This window comes from Arvicola amphibius, chromosome 13 (genome assembly GCF_903992535.2).
Source record: "Arvicola amphibius chromosome 13, mArvAmp1.2, whole genome shotgun sequence".
NCBI classification, from domain to species: Eukaryota; Metazoa; Chordata; class Mammalia; order Rodentia; family Cricetidae; genus Arvicola; species Arvicola amphibius.
This window is the reverse complement of record NC_052059.1, coordinates 15,752,236-15,760,727: the sequence shown is the minus strand read 5'-3', so window position 1 is coordinate 15,760,727 and position 8,492 is coordinate 15,752,236.

Genomic DNA, 8,492 nt, shown 5'->3' with positions numbered 1-8,492 from the left:
AACCCAAAGCAAAATGGATTATTTAAATATTTCTATAATGTAAACAGCATCAAAGAATCTCCTATACCAAAGCAATGTCATGTCAAATGATAGATTTTATTCTCTGGACTAAATTGTTCTTTTGCTTGAAATAAAAATTTCCTGAAGAATGTCACAAATGATGCCCTGGCATCAGAGCTACAGGCTCCCTGCACATGCATCTATGGAAGTGAACCATTTTAACGCATTTTCATAGCACCATTTAAAGGAATGCAGGGAGTTTCACCAGTTTAAACCCTGTTCCTGCCATGAGTAAGTTACTTCAAAACAATAAGCGTAGCGGTCAAGCCTCTTAGTAAAGGATGGTTATAAAGGAATTAATTGAAAATGCGGAGTAAGATGATGAGTAGTGATTGATAGGTTATGGATTACATCATCATAGAGACATGGATACTGCCCCTTCAGGATGGTTGAGTCTCCATGCGTGGGTAGAGAGAAAAGCTGTGGGGAAAGGGGAAGAACTCAATGACTAAAAAAGGACAGGGTATGTAGTCCGAGTGATAACTATCTTAAATATTGCCATAGAAACTTCATCCAGCAACTGATGGAAACAGAGGCAGAGAACTGCATCAGAGCACTGGACTGAGCTCCCAAAGTCCAGTTGAAGAGTGGGAGGAATGAGAATAGGAGCAAAGAGATCAAGACCATGATGGGAACACCCACTGAAACAGTTTACCTGAGCTCATAGGAGCTTACCAACTCCAGCCAGACTGGGAAGGAACAAGCAGAGGACCAAACTATTCCCTCTGAATGTGGTTGACAGTTGTATGGCTGGGACAGACTGAGGCAGCAGCACCAGGATTTATCCCTACTGCTTGTACTGGCTTTTGGGGGAACCTATTCTCTTTGGGGGGACACCTTACTTAGCATAGATATAGTAGGGAGGGCCTTGGACCTTCCCCAAAGCAATGTGCCTTACCCTCTCTGAGGAGTGGATGGGGGTGGGGTTGGGGGTATGTGGAGCTAATGGAAGGAGGGGAGGAAGTTGGAACTTGGATTGGTACGTATAATTTTTTTAAAGACAGTTTGTTTTCTTTTTATAAATAAATAAAAAGGACAGGGCAGTGAATCGTACAGATTGTGTCGAGGCCCCACAGGAAGAGGGTTGCTGATGTAGTTCACATTACTGTTAGACACAGACACAATGAATGCATGCATTTGTTGAGGTCCAATTTGCAAGAAAACACATGACACTCTCATTTGACCTTTGGAGTTATAGAAGCAAGAGAATTTGAAACAGGCCCAGTTGCCTGTCCATCACAATGCTGGGGCAGACATATCACTCCCCAGTGCCTCAGTTTCTCATGAGAAACGCATAAGATGGACAAGTCACTAGGGTAAGTCATATAACCAACAAATGGGTCGGCACAGTGCCCGGTACACAGTAGTTGATCATGGCGTATTAATTGTCTTCCTTTCGGTTTCTGGGCCGTGCTAATTTCTCATCAACACCATTTGCACCAGGGATCAAATTCTGGAAACTTTATCATCAGGATAATAAACTTCATAAACCATGGCTGCATTTTTTTCCAGCAAGTTATGCAGCTCCTGAAAGGGTCACCTCCGATCATCACCTCCATTGCCTGTTTGCTGCTTATGCACTTGCTGCGTGGGAGCCCTCCCTAAGCGTTAGGTGAACGCGCTATGGGTATCTCCATGCTACTGATTACGTAAGATTTCTGGAAAGTGAAAAACCGGGTGGGGGTCCAGCCACAGACCACAGAGCCAGCCGGTCAGTTCTGCTCCGCTGGGCGGAAGAACAACTGTGATCCTATAGGCAGACGCCAGGCTGAGACAGCACCTGCTCAGAAGCACAGAAAGCAGTCTTACAAAGGACAGGTGCGACTGCTTCACACAGAAATGGGGACCAAATGTTCTTTTTGCTCCTTCTTTTATCACACCTTCCTACTCAGGACAGATTCCCCTTGCAGTAGAGTCGGGAAGTCTTTCTGAAGAGGTCAGTAAGCACTCCTCATTTGTTAACTGTTTCTCAGTATCACCGCTGAGAAGTCAGCGGCTCCTCACACCTCCGACTTGTATGCCACCTTGATTAAGGCACAAAGTGTTAAAAGAAAATTACTGTGAAACAATTTGCACTTAATGTTTCAGTCATATCTGTAAAAAATATGACTTAAATATAGTTTTATTAATAATACATATTTTAATTAAACGGCTGGAGGTGCATCTAGCAGGAAAAAAAATTGAATCTTCCCTGGATTTCACATAGTGGTATGATTCATGGGCAGTAAATATGCAAAGCTTTATGCCCATAAGGCAATCAAACTCCAAAGCTGATAGGCATGATTTTGTCTAAAAGTGAAATCCAGTGAGGGTTAGAAATAATAGTAATCATAACAGACTGAAGAATAATTAGATGAATTGGCTCCAGCCAGCAGCATCCTCTCCATGCAACAGAAGCATCCTTTCAACCAGTTATAGCTTCTCAAACATTCATTATTACTTCTGGTATTCTCATTACACACGCACACAAAAAAATCCTGCGTATGCACATGTGCCTGTTTGGAAAAAACTTCATAAATATTAACAGTTGTAACGATCAAATGCTAGGGACCACCTTTGCGGACCCAGAAATGCTTTACTGCAAACTGCTCTTTCTGTGGCTGCTGACTCCCGCTGGCTCTCCCCTTCAATTCCTGGTCTTGACAACTGCCTAGTATGTCAGTTAACTGGAGCTGCTGCAGTCAGCCCCAAAGGTTTAGAACCTCAACAATGAAATGCATGTTCTCATAGATTTGGAAGACAGAGGTCCAAGATCAGGGTGACAAGGAGTAGTTTACTCCTGCAGTGAGTAGACTGCCACCTTCTCCTGTGATCTTCTGTGTATATCTATTTCCCAATTTCCTCTACATATAAGGTTAGCAGTCCTATTGGTTGTGGTTTCATTCTAATTATTGCTTTGTCTTAATTACTCAAGGAAATTATCTCTAAATAAGGGAACATTCTGAGATATGAGGGGATATGATTTCAACAAGGAACCTTTAGAATGGCACAAATCATTCTACAACACTTGGCAACTACTTTGAGCTTTAGATATTTATATTATCACATGCCATGGTATTTTGCCAAGAAGAAACTGCTAAATGTATAAAACAGAGCAGAGAGAACTTAAGATCAAATAATCTCTTTACTGAACTGTTTTATGAAATTCTACTATGTTAAAGTTAAAAACTTCCTTTTGTTTAAGCAGAAAAGGGAAAGTGATTTGGGATTCCCCCTGTAAACTGTAAATACCATTGGTTAATAAAGAAACTGTCTTAGGCCTGTGCAAGATAGAACTTAGGTAGGCGGGGAAAACTAAACTAAACTGAATGCTGGGAGAAAGAAAGCAGAGTCAGTGAGAAATCATGTTAGAGCCAGACACCAGAACTTTACCCAGTAAGCCACAGCCTCATGATGATACACAGATTATTGGAGATGGGTTAATTTAAGATATAAGTTAGCCATAAATACACTTAAGCAATTGGCCAAACAGTATTGCAAATAATATTGTTTCTGTGTGATTATTTGGGGGCTGAACAGCTAGGAACAAGCAAGCAGCCTCCTACTACACTTTACCATCATTCTTCAAATAAAGTTTGTGTTAAAGTAGCCATTTGCTACCCTACTGATGCTGAACACATTGTATTACAATTCTGAACATTCTAATTCTGATCTTGTCATTTATATCCATTTCTTAGTCTAAGAAGTTTATAGTTATCTCTTGTGTACTGTTCCTACTGGTCTTTCTCTCATTTCTAAAGATTTAGAATCATTTCCCTTCAGCCTAGAAAACATGTCCTACAGCTTCTTTTATAGAGAAGGTAAGCTGGGGACAAATTCTCTGATTGTCTTTCACAAACACATATGAGTTTATTTAACTTGAAATTAAAAGATTAATCTCAGAATTTGGGAGTTTTTGGATGAACAGTTCTTTACTTCCACTTTTAAAAGGGCTTTCTGTCCTCTCCCGCCTTCCACTGAGTCAGGTGAGAAGTTCATAATAAAGGGCATTATCCACCTGTGTGTAAAGCATTATTCTATATGTGTGTTTCTTTCCACTCAGTCCTGGTTTTCAACAACCTCATGATTTAGCTAGGTGTGACTTTCTGTGAGTGTATTCTGTTTCATTATGGCTTGGCTTCTGTATATTCTACTTTCATCAAATTGTGTTTCATTGCTATTTTCTTAAATGTTTGTGTCTCAGTATCCCTTTGGGATTATAGTCTCTCTTGTTGCATCAGCTGAATAGAACTTGAATTTCTGTTTGTTTGTGTCTGCCTGTTTTGTTCTCTGTCCTTTGCCCTTTTCTGTAGGGACTGGTTGCATTTAGCTGCTGCTTGTGTGTGTTTTATATGTGCACAATTATGGACCACATGTTGGACCTGATAAATGATGTATTCCAGAAACCCTGAGAACCATTACAATTCTCTGAGAAATGTTTATTTCTCTATTTTAGCAATCAACCCATTTAGATACAGATGGCAAATTCTGTTGTCCTCTTCTGTTGAGCAGTGATTCACATCTCAGCTTTGGTCTTGAGGCTGTGTCCCACTGATTGAGGTCTGGATCCCAGAGGAGTCTGTGAGACACCTGTGAGTTTTCACAAACTTAAGTGGAGAATCCATTTTCCAAAATTCGGAGAATCTCTTCCTTTGGGAATCTCTTCTAAAATTCCCTTCAAGGTTTCTCCAAGACAGAGATGGAACTCTCATAGACTATAAACAACTCTGCAAAATAGTCACACCCCTGAGGCTCATCCCAGGACAAAATTATGAGATCCAGCAGGAAAGCAAAGAACGGCATTTCACCTGTTCCTCCTAGGACTGCCCTCAATAACCTGCCTACCTTGCTTCATTTCAGTAACAAGTTTTTAAAGATGATTTAGTCTTTCATCATCAGATATTTTTATAAATTTTCTAACTTCTAGCTATATTCTTTGAACAAAATGGTTTGGAGCGAAAGAGATTATGTCGCAGTGAAATAAAAATTCCTTGACTAGTCTGGGATTCTCCTTTCAGCCCTACCAAGAAAACAAACCATGTGGAATCTTTCAGCAAAACTAAATTTGCTCAACCTGTGTCATTTAAGGACCCGAGAACTTTATCTGAAAACATATATGGGTATGAAGCAACATGGCCTGATGGCTACCAGAAGAGTGTGCCCATCCTCTTGTTGTAGGTCAAGACCAGAGTAGCTGACCGTAGCGTTCTCTTCATGGCCCACGTGTGATTTGTGTTATTAAAGGTTGAAATGTATTTCTTAAAACTAAAATACAAGTTCAAAAAAATAAACCCACCAAGTAAATAAATATCATGGAATGCAAGCACCCCAAAATAACTCTTTATTCGTGTCTTTAAGCCACGTATAGCCCTAGACCAGCTTTCAAAATGGGGCATTCATTTCCATAAATCCACTTTCACTCTAAGGAAGTAATTATAGTTAATTTTTACAAGGTCACAAAATGAATATCAGCAGTGCCTGAAGTGCACACATTAATTCATCCAGCCAACAGATGTTTCTGAGCACCTACATGTGCTGGGCTCAGTTCAATACATCAAAATTGTCTTAAAAGAGAACTGCAAACTAATAGGCTCTAAAACTTGTTACAGAGTTTTGAATATGCAGTAATTCTCTTCCTCTTTTCCACAATTACATTACTTCTGTAATTTGCCTTTTGATTTATTACAATGTTTTTCTTATTTGATTAATGTATTCTATGTGAGGCAACAGTGCAATTATAAATACTCTCAAAGAGTAGAATGTCATTGATTTGATATAATCGTGGTATCTCTGTGCACAGGGGAAGTGTCATTCAATGGTGCCATGTGTGACAGCTACCAGTAATTAGAAATATAGTGATCATGCCTCAAAGATGGATGCAACAGAGCTAAGTCATTACTTCTACCAAAACCTAAAGCTTTCCACCCCTTCATGATAGCAACCTTATCCCCCCTTCCAGTTGCTGGCAAGTGATTAAGGCATGTTGTACCTCTTCCCAAGACCAACAGGCAATCACCCTAACTCTTGAGATGAGCCCACTCGCTCTTCTCCAGGGACTAGGCTCAGTTTTTAAGGTCAGCAAAGCCAGCATGTTCACTACTGAGAAAGGGCAGGAAGTCTGGGACAGTAATCAAAACACCAAAATTTGACAATGTGTAGAAGAAGCTTCTAGCTGAGTTGGATAGTATGACCTCCATATCCACCTCAATCTCTGTGTGTGTGGCGTGTGTGTGTATGCGTGTGTATGTGGTATGTGTGTGTGGTATATGTGTGTGTGTGGTGTGTGTGTGTGAGGTGTGTGTGTGTGATCTGTGTATGTGCGTGTATGTGTTCTGTGTATATGTGTGTGTTTGCATGTGTGTGGTCTATGTGTGTGTGATGCATGTGTGTATGTGTATTGTGGTGTCAAACTATTTAGAAACAGTCACCTCATTCGTTCAGCATGTTAGTTTCTGCACATATTTTTTAATGTATTGTGCCAGGCACTGAAATAAGTATCAGAGAAAGAATGATCCCAAAGGTGAAGGAGGTAACTAGGGGTCATGCACTTCCTTAGTGATACTTTGGGTCATTTTGAGCTTTGTTCTTTCCCTAAAGTCATCCCCTCTCTCTTACCTTTAATTACTGCCAATCTCCACTCCTGGTCACCTGAATTCTACTGTTGTGGCAGACCATTTGCATCCTTTCCCACCATCATCTGGTAGTCCCTCTGCCCTCCTCCTGCCTCAGGAGGTAAAGACTGCTGCTGGATCCCGGGAAAGTGGCTTTTTGTCACATTCATCTCAAAAAAAAAGAAAAAACCTAAACCAAAGATTTAATTCCTACTCCCTCAAAGCCTAGAGCATAACAGAGGGCTTATCCCACAAAAATTAAAAGCACCAGAGTTACAAAAGCACAAAGTTTTGATTTTCACATCTCGTAGATCAATGAAAGTAAGTCATTCTCCCTGTGGAAATTAATGCAAGTTTAATTCTATTTATATTAGCAGTCTGTTTTTCTCAGAGAAGAAAAATAACAATTTAGAAGGAAAGTCTCTAGATGTCACCTTTTCTCCCTCCATGACTTAAACAGAAGTTGCCAAACTGAACGTTTAAATGAAGTGAGAGCCTCCTCAGCCCACCCAACTCTGCTGACCTAGTTATCGGCTCCAGTGCTGAGTCGGACACCACCAGGACCTCACCATTCACCGAGCATCATAGCTGATACTGTACTTTATATGACATTTTACTCACATCTGTTCATCCCATTGTTAACTCCATGGTACCAGAATCTGCATGGTGTAGGAGGTCCTTCTGTCTATGTGTTGCTTCTATCGGTTAATGAATAAAGAAACTGCCTTGGCCTGACAGGGCAGAACATAGGTAAGAGGGGAGGACTGGACTAAATGCTGGGAGAAAGAGGGGCAGAGTCAGGGGACGCCATGGATTTGCCTTTGCTGGTAGGCCACTCTCTCATGGTGATATACAGATTAATAGAAATGGGTTAAACTAAGGTTTAAGAGTGTAAGGTGTAAGGTGTAGGGCTAATGGGCCAAGCAGTGAGTTAATTAATTAGTTTCTATGTGATTATTTCAGTTCTGGGCAGCCAGGACAAACAAGCAGCCTCCTCCTACATCTGCATCTGTTTTTTTTTTCCTTCCCTTCTTTCTTTTTTAATTTACCTTCCTCTTCCTCTTTCCTAAAAGTGACATCTCCAGTTGTGGTACACTGTGGGAGCTGATTAATTTAGCTAACAGATTTCTGTATAAAAATTAATTAATTTATGCCCTTACCTCCATTCTGAGATCATGACGGGTGCATTAAAAGGGAGTCAATCACAGGTATTCTTTCCAAATGACAAACATGTTTTAAAGCCTGGTAGAACATTGGTTAACTAGGTGTTCAATTATTGCTCAAAGAATGGCTGTAATCAATCAACTCTTATGCCAGTAGTCTTGATATTACTTTAATTTTTCTTCTGGTAACTTATTCACTACAATGTAGAGGTGTTTAGAAATACTTTCTGCTTGTAGCTACTGTCAAGTTACTATGCGTTCACTCAAACCTTTCAGTTAAAGTATCTCTAATTTCTACTGAATTCTATTAGCATTCATGCTTTTGAAATTAAAATGTATAGCATCTTTAGAAAAAGACCATGCCAAAAATACTATTTCTGAAAAATAAAATCTGTTAGACCTCTATCACACAACAGCTTTCACAGAGGAGGATGGCACCTGCCTTGTTTATCCCTTTCTTCCAGACCAGTCAGCCCTCAACATTTAGTTCCTTGGCAAACGCGTTTCAGACGCAGATATATGTTAAACAATCAAGACTTGTCCATAATGAGACCTAATTCTGTTTCCTAATAGCCCATGAAAATACATGCAATGGGTTTTACCCCTACTCTGGATAAAAGTGTGGTCAAGCCTATCATTAACTGCTAAGTCTTGCGTAATTCAAAGTCCTGTGCTAATG